The sequence below is a fragment of the Vipera berus genome (assembly GCF_964194415.1).
Source record: "Vipera berus genome assembly, chromosome: 1".
Classification (NCBI taxonomy): Eukaryota; Metazoa; Chordata; class Lepidosauria; order Squamata; family Viperidae; genus Vipera; species Vipera berus.
In genome coordinates this window covers 201,538,717-201,553,378 of record NC_138202.1, presented here as the reverse complement: position 1 = coordinate 201,553,378, position 14,662 = coordinate 201,538,717, and positions in this window count along the sequence as shown.

The window sequence follows — 14,662 nt, the reverse complement described above, 5'->3', positions numbered from 1 at the left end:
ACAGGCGCTCACTCTGCTACGCGGCACTCGGGATTTGACCCGCCAAACTGCCGACCTTTAGAGATAAGATATGGATAAATAAACACAACACACACAAAAGCTAATACAATCCTGGGTTGTATAGAGAGAGGCATAGAATCAAGATCACGCAAAGTATCAGTACCGCTTTATAAAACGCTAGTGAGACCACACCTGGAATACTGCAACCAATTTTGGTCACCAAACTACAAAAAAGATGAGACCTTGGAAAAAGTTCAGAGAAGAGCAACTAAGATGATCAAAGGCCTGGAGACTAAAACATACAAAGAAAGGCTGCAGAACTTGGGTTTGGATAGTCTAAAGAAAAGAAGAAATAGGGCAGACATGATAGCAGTATTCCAATATTTGAGGGGCTGCCACAAAGAAGAAGGGGTCAACTTATTTTCCAAAGCATCTGAGGGCAGGACAAGAGACAATGGATGGAAACTATTCAAGAAGAGAAGCAACCTGGAATTAAGGAGAAACTTCCTAGTAGTGAGGACAATTAACCAGTGGAACAGTTTGCCTTCAGAAATTGTGGGTGCGCCGTCACTGGAGGTTTTTAAGAGGAGACTGGACAGTCACTTGTCTGAGATGGTATAGATTCTCCTGCTTGAGCAGGGGGCTGGAGGAGAAGACCTCCAAGGTCCCTTCCAGCTCTATTTTATTCTAGAAATCTATTCAGACATATTTAAGGGAAGAAGAAAAGGACAGAAGGCATGGACAATTATTTGAGAAGCAGGTAGATGCATTCATGAGCAAAGATTCTGAGGAAGCCCCAGAGCGTGGAACAAAATTGTGGTTCACATCCAAAGGATCTTGAATAGCAATACACAACAAATCTGACTAGCCAATTGGGAAAAGATTGAATGTGTTTCGGCCTCCAAAAGTGTGTCTGCATATTTGATTAAAAGATGATTCGTCTTTTTGTAGCTGATAGGGCTTATTTCCTCTTTCTTAACTGCTCATAAATAAGCAGTTTCTGTGTTCATCCTCTAGTTTGAGGTCTGTGTACATGATACTCATCCTCACCATTAAAGGTGCTTTAAATTCCTCTTTGCTAGCAGTGCAGGGATATTTTCTCTATGCCACTGCTATGCAATCCAGCAAAGTTGAGTTCAGTAGATTCAAATGTACCACTGGCAGTGGAATTTAAATTGCATTCTGATGCATTCATACACATACAGAAAAATAAGGCCCATTCCACTGCAGAACCTGCCATATACATACTGCTTGGGGTTTAGAGAGATCTATTGCAGGGAACAATTTAAAGCAAAATCCTTGTGAGGCTTTAATTATATGTATAAGCACGTCTGAAAGGATATCTTTCTGGAAGAGAATTGATTTTAAAAATACTGCCCTCCCTCACTTTTCTATTACATTGCAAATACATGCAGTGTGTTAATTAGAAAAGAAACTCGTATTTTTTTTAAAAGATTAATCAGTTCTGCGTGGGGATTGTCAATTCCTTAAGAAAATTACATTGGTAGCATACATATTTATTCACCTTTAGCCCAAGATTATTCCATAAGGTAATTACTTAACAATCCAAAGCAAGCTTACAAATGAAGCAATTATGAAACATTCATTAGTTTGTGTTTTCATTAAAGTGAGTCCTAAAATGTTTCTTTAAAAATGATCCACTGAAGAAAGCCAGAAGAACTGGTGAGAACCGGCCCTGACTGCGCCTTGATAGAATATTTTATATCTATGCAAGAATAGCTTCATTTTTAATGTTAGTCTTAGTGTGTGTGTGTGTGTGTGTGTGTGTGTTTTAATAGCAAACAGCAAAAGAGGAAAAATCAAAAATTATTCTGTAATATACTATTTTACCTAATGTAACAAGATTCATTAAGGACAAAGGATATTATTTTAATATATATCTTTCACTTCATTTATCTGAAATCCAAGGGCATTTAACCTGCCAAGAAAAAAAATCATTTGGCAGTCTAGCGATATATTTTCAAAATCATTGCAGCTTTTTCCACACCAGTTCTGGAACATTTTTAAAAGAAAACTATTTCTCCATCTGTGGTCCTTGGTGATTATATTTCAAAATAGTATCATAGTTATTGATTTTGCTTGGGAAAAATATTTTAGTCTGCTATATATTTTTTTTTAGTATCTCATTGACTAACGTAACAGAATGTAGTCTGCTTGCACTCTTAACTCCAATTTGCAGGATTAAATTCACTGCCAAGCCTCTGGGGTTTTTTTAGGTAATGAAGTGTGAGTCTGTGTATAAATGTAATGTGATCTTTTGCTACGTAAGTGCATCAGAAACCCCATAATATCAAGTAGCATCGAATTTGTGGAGACTTATCTGGGATAATATCCTTGACTCCTCTCTCTGGAAACTGCAGTTGGTGATGTGCCACCAAGTCAGGTCTTAATTCTGCCTGTTTTAACAAATGCCTTTCAACTTGCCCTATTCCAACTAAAAATGTGGAGATATTCTTGCAATCCTATTGATTTATCCACCTCCCCTTTATGCACTGTCTTCCTCTCTGACTTCTCTCAACCTTGCTAATTTTTTTCTACCCCATCAACAAAATTATGCTAATCCCTGCTTACTATTCACCTCCTAAAGGCAACAATCAATGTTAACTTCATCTTGGATTCAGCAATACTTTTAGGAATTGTCTTCAAATCTACCATTCAACAGCATCTTTCTTTTAGCCCTTCTCAAAATCCACCCCCATAACTACATATTAACACTAAAATAATACCATTCTGATATTTGTTGTTTTAAAAGTATCCTGGTCTTTCATGATCTTGTTAATAATTGCCATTGTATTCCTCCCTTGGGTTATCTCCTCTTTATTTCTCCAGTACACTGTCTAACTTTATTCTTGAGCACCAAAAAGAGAAAAAAGAAAAAGAAAAAAAAGTAGATATACCCACCAACCTTTGCTTTCCTGTAAATTGTGAGTTTATTCTATTTGCTGGATATTGTTTTCACATTTATCATTAACTCAAAATTTTCACCTGCCATTTTTATGCTCAGAATAAACTCTTATGTCTCTTTGTTTTAAACTTGTCTATACCATGATTGAGTTTATATACCTACTATTTTAAATCAGTTGTGGATTTCCTTTATAAACCCTCTGCAGCAAAATGCACCCTCCTGCTTTGTGCCTTTTCCCACTTGTTATAAATATCTGCCTTTTTCAGTGTGTCAATCTCCACATCGTAGGAAGCAGAAAGGTCAAAATGCGCGCAGGAATTTGAATGGCCCATTACCAAAAGAGGCAATGCTAGAGTGAGAAGGGAGGAAAAGGTGAAGTTTGAAGAAAACAAGGAGAGTTCCAACATTACTGAACATGTAAACTATACGCTAGGTTGGGCAGCTGGACAGTTCTAAAGCTATATACAGCCCTTGGACAATTCCAAGAGTTCTTCTCGCAAGCAATTGCTTCAAACACTGGCACGCACAAACGGAGAGAAGGAGGCCTGAAAAGGAATGTCAGAAAGAGGGAAGCAGGAAAGGAAACAGAGAGACAAAATTACCTGCTTTCATGCTTGCCAACCCCCCCCCCCGCCCCCCCCAGGTCAGACCAGTGGATTAGGCTGTTATAAGCATCTTGAATCAATGGGTTAGATCCAGATGTAGGCAGATGCAAAAGTTACAGCAAAATGTTTCCTTCCTTACTTTTCTTCCTAAAACAAACAACACCACAGAATGTTCTAGATCAGCATTCCTCAACCTTTCTGGGTTGGCAGCCTGGAGCCGAGGAGGAGAGGAGAGAAGAGAAGAGGGGATGGTTTTGTGTGAGGGCACGCACAGCTTCGTTTGTATGTACAGGCAGGCGCGCATGCCACTCGTGTGAATGCGGCTGCGCATGCGTGCGTGCCGGCCCACTGCTCATGCAGCCCAGTTGTGAATAGGCCGCAGCCCACATATTGAGGACCCCTGTTGTACATTAAAGGGATCCTGCTGTACGGAATGAGCCACATGTCAGGGAAATCCGACTAAAATTTTCAGGGCCTGCCAATTATTGTGCTGAGATTATTTGAGTTATGGCCAAAACCAAAACCAAAAAACCAATAAGATACCTACAAAATCAAACTGAAGACAAAAAAAATCGCTGTAGAGCAAATAACCTAGACCAGGGCTTTTTAACCTTTTCACCCATTGTACCACTTTTAGGATATGGCAACATCCGAGTACTACCAGTCGCCTAACAAGGTGTCAAAAACTTGATGACACCCCCCCTAAAAAATGAAAAAAGTGATGAAGTACAGGTAGTCCTCGACTTACAACTGTTCACTTAGTGACTGTTCGAAGTTACAATGGCACTGAAAAAAGTCCCCCCCCAAGCCACAGCCGAGCAAGTCACCTGCCTGCCCACCCGGCGGTGCTCTTCCTCCTGTCCGAGGTTTTCATTGTTATGAGCATTTCTGTTGAGAATTGGCAGCGGGGGTGGGGTGGGAGGTGGTGGTTGGTTTTTATTCCCCCCCCATCTGCTAGGTGGTTGCAGCAAGTTTTGGTCACTTCACATGACCCTGGGACACTGTGACCGTCATAAATATGAATCAGTTGCCAAGCATCTGAATGTAAATCACAAGACCCTGGAGATGCTGCAACATTCCAGCTGATCGGCGCTTCTTCTGGGCTCAGCAGAAGCGCCAGGATCAGCGCTGAGCTCCAGCTGGAGCCTGGCACTGATCCTGGCGCTTCCGCAGAGCCCTGACAGCCCTGCAGCTCCAGCCGTCTCTCGCTCAGGCTTGTGCGGTGCCGCCACCGGTTCAGCTCATTCCCCTCCCCCGCTACTACTTTTCTAGGATGGGCGCGTACCACCTGCCAGGTGCCAGTGTACCACAGGTGGTACCCGTACCACTGGTTGAAAAGCCCTGACGTAGACAAGCTCTGTTGCCTGAATACTGAAGGTAAAAGTAGGATAAGGAAGGCCTGATTAAATGACCCCCTAACTGGCCAAAGATAAAAGCAGAAGGTATTTTTCAGCACAGAGAAAAAATGGTATACTACCTCACTGCAGATGATACCACTCTAATGGCAGAAAGTGAAGAGGAACTGAAGAGTCTCTTGTTGCGAGTGAAGAAGGAGAGTGCAAAAGTTGGGTTGAAACTAAACATTAAGAAAACTAAGATCATGGCATCCGGCCCTCTTAATTCCTGGCAAATAGATGGGGAAGAAATGGAGGTAGTGACAGATTTTATTTTCCTGGGCTCCAAGATCACTGCAGATGGGGACTGTAGTCAAGAAATTAAAAGACGCTTGCTCCTAGGGAGGAAAGCCATGGCAAATCTAGACAGCACACTAAAAAGCAGAGACATCACCCTGTCAACAAAAGTGCGTATAGTCAAGGCTATGGTCTTCCCAGTTGCAATGTATGGCAGTGAAAGTTGGACCATAAGAAAGGCTGAGCGCAAAAGAATTGAGGCCTTTGAACTCTGGTGCTGGAGAAGACTCCTGCGAGTCCCTTGGACTGCAAGGCGATCAAACCGGTCAGTCCTAGAGGAGATCAACCCTGACTGCTCTTTAGAAGGCCAGATCCTGAAGCTAAAACTCAAATACTTTGGCCACCTAATGAGGAGGAAGGACTCACTGGAGAAGAGCCTAATGCTGGGAAAGATTGAGGGCAATAGAAGAAGGGGACGACAGAGAATGAGGTGGCTGGATGGAGTCACTGAAGCAGTAGGCGTGAGCTTAACTGGACTCCAGAAGATGGTAGAGGACAGGAAGGCCTGGAGGAACATTGTCCATAGGGTCGCGATGGGTCGGACACGACTTCGCAACTAACAACAACAACAACCTCACTGTCCCCATCTCCAAAAGAGGAGGAGGAGTAAGAAGATTCACTTAAGTGAATTTGTATCTGGTTATATTTTTTTTCCAGTGGAAAGTTGCTGAGGCAGTTTCCATTCTACTATTCCCACACAGTACAAGGAAAATTAGGGGGCTGACATAGTAATTACTTGCCCATGTCTGTGCCTACACATTTGTAAATAAAGACAGGAAATCTTTTTGGTCATTCACTCTTCGGTTGTCTCACAAACATCAATACTGTTAGCAGCACTTGGAAAGTCCACAAGGTAGCCACAACTACAACTTTTTTTTTAATTCTCCAAGGAATAGCAGTGCCACACTTTTGACAAAAGTGCTTGAATGTCAGGCTAACATGGAAATGAGAAGACAGCCTGCATGAAGAAATCTTCCTTTGAATCTGAAAGTTGTTTTAAAAATCCATATAGCATCACATTAGAAGTCAGACCAGGTTTACAGCTTTGTAGCCCATCACAGAAGGGTGAAAGAAAGGTACTGGTGGTGGCTATTAATGGGGTAACTTGAGCAAACATACAAATCAGTGCTATTGACATTGGTTTTGCGTCTTCAAAAGAGAAATAATGGTTTGCTTTTGAAATCCCCAAACCATTGGGAAGAGTCTTTAAAGTCTGTACATCCTTCTCGGCACATATTTATGATTAAGCTGAATGGGACTTAACCAAATAAAGGTCTGTATTCCTAGTCAAATGATCCTCTGTATTCCAAACAGTCTCAGTTTGATGTGTCATCTTGAAAGTCTTTACTAGAATAAAACAAATACTCTGTGCTATAGCTCAACTGTAATTTAGGTCAAAGCAAAAGCTCTTGGTGATGCCAAAAAATCTTCCTTGAGGGGATTAAATTTTTAAATTTTCTTTGATCATGCTTGAAATTAATATGCTTGAGCTGGAAAATGCTGTAAAAATGTCTAGGAGGCTAAACAGATCACAGCTTTCTATGGTAGACAGCCTTTTAGCAAAACGCACAGAGACATGATTCCCATCGCTTTGTATAGTTCACAACTATTTTCATGAGGCAAGACACTTGTTTTTGTTCCTTTGTTTCCCTGAACTGAACTTCTTGTCCCTGGAAATAATTTACAAGCACTAGAAGTAAAAGGGGAAAACAATGGAAAATGGTTGTTTCTTTCTTTTTTTAACCTGCCAGTTCTTTTGCAAACTATTTGGGCTCAGGCATCCACTCCTAAGTTATAGGAGGCATTCACAGAGGAGAAGGACTATATTCCCTTACCATCCTGATCAAAGCCGTGTTTCTTGGATCAAAGTGTTAACAGATGCCATCTGCTGCTATATATAAATTGTATTGGTCCTATGCCTTATTTCCATTTATGAATAATGTTGTTGCCAAACCTATGCAAACACATTAACAATCGCCTCCGGAGGTTGTATAGACAAAGTTTGTGTCCTACACTTCAGGAAGTTTTTTTATAACAACTGAAAAAAGAGGAAGGGGAGGGGAAGGGAGCATGAATGGAAAACTGAACAAGAGAATTGGCAAAACTCGAATTGCACTGGACAAGTTTAACTGAACTCGTGGAAATACAAGCCAGACTAGAGCAAACCCCCAAAGCCTATTATTGCCTTAAGAACTGAAATCACTTCTCTTGCATTTACTTCCTTGGTAAAAATCTAGTTCTCAACAGCTCAGGGCTTCATCAGCCCAACACTGTTTGCACTCTCCTGCTATGGTCCATGAGATCTATTCTTGGTGGAGGGTTTGAATCCCACAAAAAAGAGAAAAAGTTCTAGCTGGGTATCTATGACAAATCCCAATAAGGATAAAACCAATCTCCTGCTGATCAATATTCTTCTTTGAAGATATGTGGTTTTTACTGATAGAATTTTTTTCAGGGGTCCCCCTTCTGATCTGGCTACCTTTCTGACTGGTGCATCCACTGAAGGACAGTAAGACACCTCTACAGTTTTGTTTCTTCCTGTTTCTTGGGCTAGAAGTGAAAATTGGAAAACCTTTGGTCAATTTCATTCAGTTAAAAATAAATCCACCGATTTGCTGGCCAACCAGTGTGTGAGAGATGTCTAATGGTTCCCGTATCTCTGATCTGCTACTGGTCAACTTAACCTTGGTACTGATGAACCTGAAGCTTTAGACCATCACTTATGAGAGTTACAGAAGGAGTCCATGTAATGCCTAAGAGTTGCCTTACAATGCAGAGTGGAATTTATGTTTTACTTTGACTTGTTTCCCATAAACTCTTATAATGGCCACAGATAGCTGCAGAGAGAAGGGGACCTGCCAGCAGCCCTCACTGGTGATTCCTGGGAGTGCAGAAGTCCCCCAGATTGAATTAAGGCATAGCCAAAAAAAAGTACATAGCCAGGTTTGTGCCAATGCAAGTCAGAAAAACTTTGAAGCAGAGCAGGAAAGCATGATTGTAAATTGTCAATGATGTTATCTATTGAAGCCCCCCTGCATTTATGGGGTTAAGTGGAAGAGCATTGTATGGTTTAGCCTTTTGTGGCTATACAATGCTCCTTTCTGTCCCTAGCGGTGTTCATTCCTTTTGTCATATTTGTAGCAAATGATTGGTGTACATACAGTTTAGTTCCAACCAAGCAGGTTGCCCTGGCCAGGATTGATGGGAGAATGGTTCTGAGACATCTGGAGGGCCACAGGTACACCATCCTTTTTCTAAACAAACAGACCCAAGAATTTATTACACGACTTTTCATTTATTTTCTGGATCTCCTGAAATTTCATCCGATTGCCTTCACGAACAAGGAAGATGATTCTCATTTATCCATGAACTTAATGATTCCTTTCAAAGATTTGCACACGCCATACCTACAATTTTCTTAACCCTGCACTCCCCAAATCTGAAAAATAAAAATTCATCTAAACTGAACTTCTTGTTTGAAAAAAAAAATTGTTCTCAGTATTATGCAAAAGACTTTTGGTCCCCATAATTCAGCTTTTGCCTTCAATTATAACTTTGAAAGTGTTAAGATCATTGTCGTTGTTAAAGAACAAACAGCACGACGACCATTCTAGTATTTATACTCCAGTAAGTGTTATAAAATCTCATTCTCTGCTTTGATAACATTTGAGGCCCTTTAAGTTGAAGAAATCTCTGAGTATTTATGACAATAATCTGGCCCTGGATTTATTTGCTTGAAGAGAGCCTATTTCACAAGAGACATCAAAGGCTTTGGAGTGGCTGGAAAGTCACTTCTGATGAAATCATTCCTGGACCCAGTGCTACATTCTTAAAAATTTGGCATTTTGAGGATCAGTATCTTCTGATGATTTTTTTGGCATGCTTACACTAATGTGTAGAATCCCATCTGGAACAAAAGAGTGGAATATACACACAAGAACGTGAGGAGAACAAAGCTGGCACAGCTACCGGATGGAACTTCCTTTAAAGGAAAGAAAATAACCACTCCATTCATAAGTCCAGGCTGAAATGCTAGTAATAACATCTCCCGCCCCCCCCCCCAAAAGTTGCACAATTGCAAACCTTTCCAGACAACATAACATCAGAAGCAAAAGGCCTGTGTGCTAATATCCTGCCATGCTTTTTCCCAAAAGGCACTGCTTGGTGTGCTACTTTTCAACGCACAGATTCCAATGATGTCCATAAGAAATGGCCCATATATGAAGCTAATACTGAACTGCTGAAAAGAATCAGGGAAAGGATTGGGCTCCTGGATCTGGGGGGGTGGGGTGGGGGGCTACTGGAGGTGACCTTAGAGAGGTTGCCAACTACAGCTCCCAGGAAGCCAGCAGTGGTGAAGGAGGCTCGGAATTTAGAATCTAGGGAGCCATTTATTCCATACAGGATAAAATACTTTTTTGCCAAAGTGTGATTATACACACAAGGAATTTGTCTCTGGTGCAAAAGCTCTCCGTGTGCATGCATAATAATGATACCAATAAGAGTAGTAGTAAAGAAGTAGTAGTAGTAAAGTAGTAGCAAAGAAGGGACGTGGTGGCTCAGTGGGTTAGGACGCTGAGCTTGTCGATCAGAAGGTTGGCAGTTTGGCGGGTCGAATCCTGAGTGCCACGTAACAGAGTGAGTGCCTGTTACTCGTCCCAGCTTCTGCCAACCTAGCAGTTCGAAAGCACATAAAAATGCAAGTAGAAAAATAGGGACCACTACAGTGGGAAGGTAACAGTGTTCCATGCGCCTTTGGCGTCTAGTCATGCCGGCCACATGACCATGGAGACGTCCTCGGACAAGCGCTGGCTCTTCGGCTTTGAAACAGAGATGAGCAGCGGCCCCTAGAGTTGAAAATGACTACCACGCATGTGCGGGGGAACCTTTACCTTTAAAGAAGATGGGAAGGATAATAGTGATACTACAGCCATACAACATGGGCAATAGACATTAGACAATACTGTGAGGAGTAGGTACTCAGCAGAGTGATGGCAGAAAGGAAAAATTGTTTTGGCATGAATTGCCCTATAGCAGCATCCTGAGGAGAGGAGTTGAAACAATTTATGTCCAGGATGGGAGATATTTTGGTCTGTAGATATTTTCTCAGTCCTCCTCTGACCTGCGCAATATGCAGGTCTTCTACGGAAGGAAGGCTGGTTGCCAATTATTTTTTCCTTGCAGGAAAAATATCATGCTACATGAAGTGGAAAGGGGTGGGGAAAATTTGCTAGGGACCCTACTCCCTGCTATTTCCCCCCAAACTTCTTCTTTCTGACTTGGAATCTTGAAAACTTTGGAATAATCATAGCATGTTTAGTACCAACATTTCAGAAAGACATAAATCCTCAGTTCATTATTTCTATTTTTCCCACTTTCTCTCTTTGCTCTTTATACATGAGATTTATTTTCTGTTCAACACATTCTGCCTGAACAACAGAATGGAGACTCAAAAGATCATTTTTATAATGGTGTATGGTCAGAGTGCTGACACCTCATCCTTTGCTGCATACTCATAATTTACTTACTTGCTTCTTGCAGTCTCTGATTCCAGTAAATCCCACTGCCATAATTATACATGGCTTTACTTGTAATTATCTGCTTCTTGCCATCACTCCCAATGGAGTGTACCAGACATCATTGCTAATTTAGAGGTATTAAAACTACTTTTTCTTCAATACATTAAGTTGAAAGGGCGTCTCCAAACACCATACAGGTGTCTGTCTATGCAGGAAAGGGACATTTCTATACTTGCAATGCAGTAGGCTTTTCTGGTATAAGCATACAAAAATGGCAGGGAGAGAGATTAATAATCTAGTCATAAAAATCCTCTGGGGAAAATCCATCTTGATTTCCTAACTACAAATTCATTCCTTTCTGAAGTCAAAGGAGGCTTGGGGAAAATGTGGCAAAACAGGTTCTACAGATTCAAACTTAGTTGAGGTTAGTAAGAATTCCAACACCATTAGATTGGAATAGCCATAACACAGAAACGTCCAGAAACTACAATTACAAGGGGGAAGATCCCAAGATTAATCTTGGAGAAAATGGGGTACAGCACTGTCTAACAAACTAAACAACACCAGGGGAAAAATTTGGTGAATGTGCCAAGAAATAGATTCAGGAGTCTCAGTACAGGGCTAAAACTCTAGTACAGATTGACCCTAGTGCTTACAATGTTTCTCTTCTGTGTCTCTAGACATATGCCAAGTGTTGCTGTGTCCCTTTCCCTCAAGCAAAGCTGTCTTCTTAGGCTACTCATCAATTAATTATTAAAGAGCACAGCACCATTTCAATGCCAGAGACCCTATTGTGTTTTCTTCCAATCTAAGTTCTGGCAACCCCAAAGGTACATCACACATCAGAAAGGGCTTGGTGCAGAATCATCAGTAGAGCTCAAGGAAAAACTCCAGCTCACTGGAAAAACTAAGTTGAAACCAACACAACCCAAGGGACACTTGTCTGATCAGATGAAATACATCAGCCCCATTGTTTCTAAACCTTTGGAGCTCTTGTGTTCACTATGCACACCCTCCTCCTTCCCCACCCCGTGTAGCAGTGAACACTGCATTCAACACAGATCTAAATAGTAAAACCTGAAGTATTCCAGTCTTTCCATGTAAAAACATTCAACGGCCCCCCAGCCATTACATGAATGAACAAGCAAAGATCGTTCGCAGAAACATCCAGCCAAAAGAAACTTCAAGGGCCGCACAGAGGCTACTGCTTCATATAGTGTAGGTCATGTTTCCCAAGTGCAAATATTACTTTTGGCACAGACAAGCCTTGACTTCATGAGTTATATGGCATTTTCTTGTTGCTCTATTTGAGTGCATGCAAAGTAGAGAGGGCATAAATAGCTTTGGATTTTTCTCTGAGCCAACAGAAAAACCTAGGATACCTCCTACGCTAGAAAATTCCATCTTCTTAGAAACTTCTGAATATTACCCATTACAGATGTTGAGTCTATAGAAAAAAAATATTTCACACCAGCCAAAGATCACTCAAGAAATAACATCTAGTTGGACTCTTATCATTTTAAAAAGTCTATAAGCCTTATCAACCCAGATTAAACTGTTTAAGTGGTTGTTTTTTCTTCTAAACCTGTATCAGAGTTCTGTATAATTATCTCCTCCCAATTTAATTTCATCTCAGCATTCCCTAATCCATTTCCTTCAAATGTATTGGGATTACAGACCCCAGATTTATAGGGTGAGTTACAGTCCCAATACACTTGGAGTAAACCAGACTGTGAAAGACTGCCCTAATTTGAAATCGACATCAAATTAAGTCATACTAAGAGATATATTGGATCTTGCGTCTTTGAGCAACACTGTATTTAGTATACAGTCTGAAAGAAAGAGCTAGCGAGGACCAATCCTTAGATCATTTTTGCAATCTGAGAGGAAACAATGGTAGCAGTAGCGATGTATTCACCCACTATTGATGTATTCAGTGGTGGTGATGTATTTTACCCTTGTCACATACCAAAGCTGATTGGACCAATTATTGAAATTTAACTAGAAATCCGCAGTGGGGTAATATCCTTTCCAGGGCATTCTACAAGTTTAGAGGAGGATCAGATGTTTTGATGTAATCCTTTTGACACAGTTCCTCAGTAGCTTGCTACTAGGGGTGTGCAGTGATCCAGATTCCAAGAGGAAGAGATGATTCACGGCTTGTGTGGGCACACATATTGGAACTTCCTTAAATCAAAAGCATGCCAGGAAAAGACACAGCTGCTTTAAGGAGTTGCCAAAGGTGTGACACACATGACCACCTACACAGTGATTCACCACTAACCCTTGCAATTTGGATCATTGCACATTTCTCGCTCCATTTCCCATCCTCAGGATCTGCCAGCTATTCCACTTTACCTTATGACAGAATCCGCCCTGCAGCTAGTCTACTGGTCACATTCTCACTCTTGATTGTCAAAAGGATTGGCATCATGAACTAAGTAATATAATTTGCTTAGATAAACTGACATTTAACCAACAGATCTAACTGGATTTGCTTACTGTAGGCCAATACTTCTACTTGACATTAGCCTGCAGGTCAGGTATTTGACCACTTCTTAGAGCAGGGGTGTCAAACTCAATTTCTTTGAGGGCCGCATCAGCATTGCGGTTGCCCTCAGGGGACCGGGTAGGTATGGCCAGGGTGGGTGTGGCCTACTGGGTAGGCGTGGCTAGAGTGCATATGGCCTACTGGGTGGGCGTGGCCAGCTCTACATCGTTCACATGAAGGGTGCCTATGGGGGCCTGGGCAGGAGTGGGACAGATCTGAGGGTCTCTGGCAGGAGGAGGGTCTCTGGGCCAGGGCCAAGGCAGTGGGGGCCGTTCCCTCACTGTTTCCAGGATGGCTTCGCGGGCCACATGAAACCACTTTGCGGGCCGCATCCGGCCCCCGGGCCTTGTGTTTGACATGTCTGTCTTAGAGGATAACAGTAGGCTTCTGTGGAAACAAAATTCCATAAATACGGAGTTCTCTACTGAATGAATCTGGTTTCCCCAGAATCACACACTTATCATTGTGCCACATTTCAAGCAAGGAACAGTCAAATGATGAGGGACAGAATAGTATAGCAACAAAGTGTTTAGCAAGATTAGAACAACCTTAATTAAATTCCACATTCAGCATGAAACTCTCAGGGAGGAATTTGGAGAATAAGATGGGCAGGAAGTATGGAACATGAAATAAAAATGCACTTGGGAGAACGTTATTCTTAATGTACCCTGAAAATATTGGCTTTAACCAGCAGCTGATCTCCGACAGCTTCAATAGCTTTTGAAGAGTTGGCCACTGCACTTTCTGGATGACTTTGGTGCAAGCATATACTGTTTTCCCCCCAAAAGAGTCCTACCATATTTTTTTTTAAAAAACTCACTATACTTGAGCATTTTCAAGGAAGCATAGTGAATACAAGCAACGGGGCCCGACGCAGTAAAACAGGAATGGCATGTAGAAGTGGGCAGGTTTAAAATTTATTCCCATTAAGAGGTAGAAGGCAGGGGAAGTTATTATATATTATGTCATTTAATCATGTATTCTCCTTCCAAATATATTTTAAGAGAGCTAGAACTCTGGATGAGTGCCATTTCATGGGGCTTGCTGGAGATTAACATCTGAATGAACAAAACAAATACAGTCTCTAGCTCCATTTACTACAGATGAATGGACCAAGACATTCACTGTTTCCATGACATGCATTTGAAAATATGGGGCTGGTGAAATACTTCTGACCAATATTCTTTTAGGACACGTCTCCACACATTTAAAAGATGTCTACTGTACCAATGAAATCTTTATGATGAAGTCATTGCTTCAAGCATAAAGCTGATTTAATCACTGAGCAACCCTACACAGCCCTTCCGCCTACGGAAGCAGAGTGAGAAATCCTTTGCAGAGGTGGAAATGATTTCTTAAATACTGGAAGT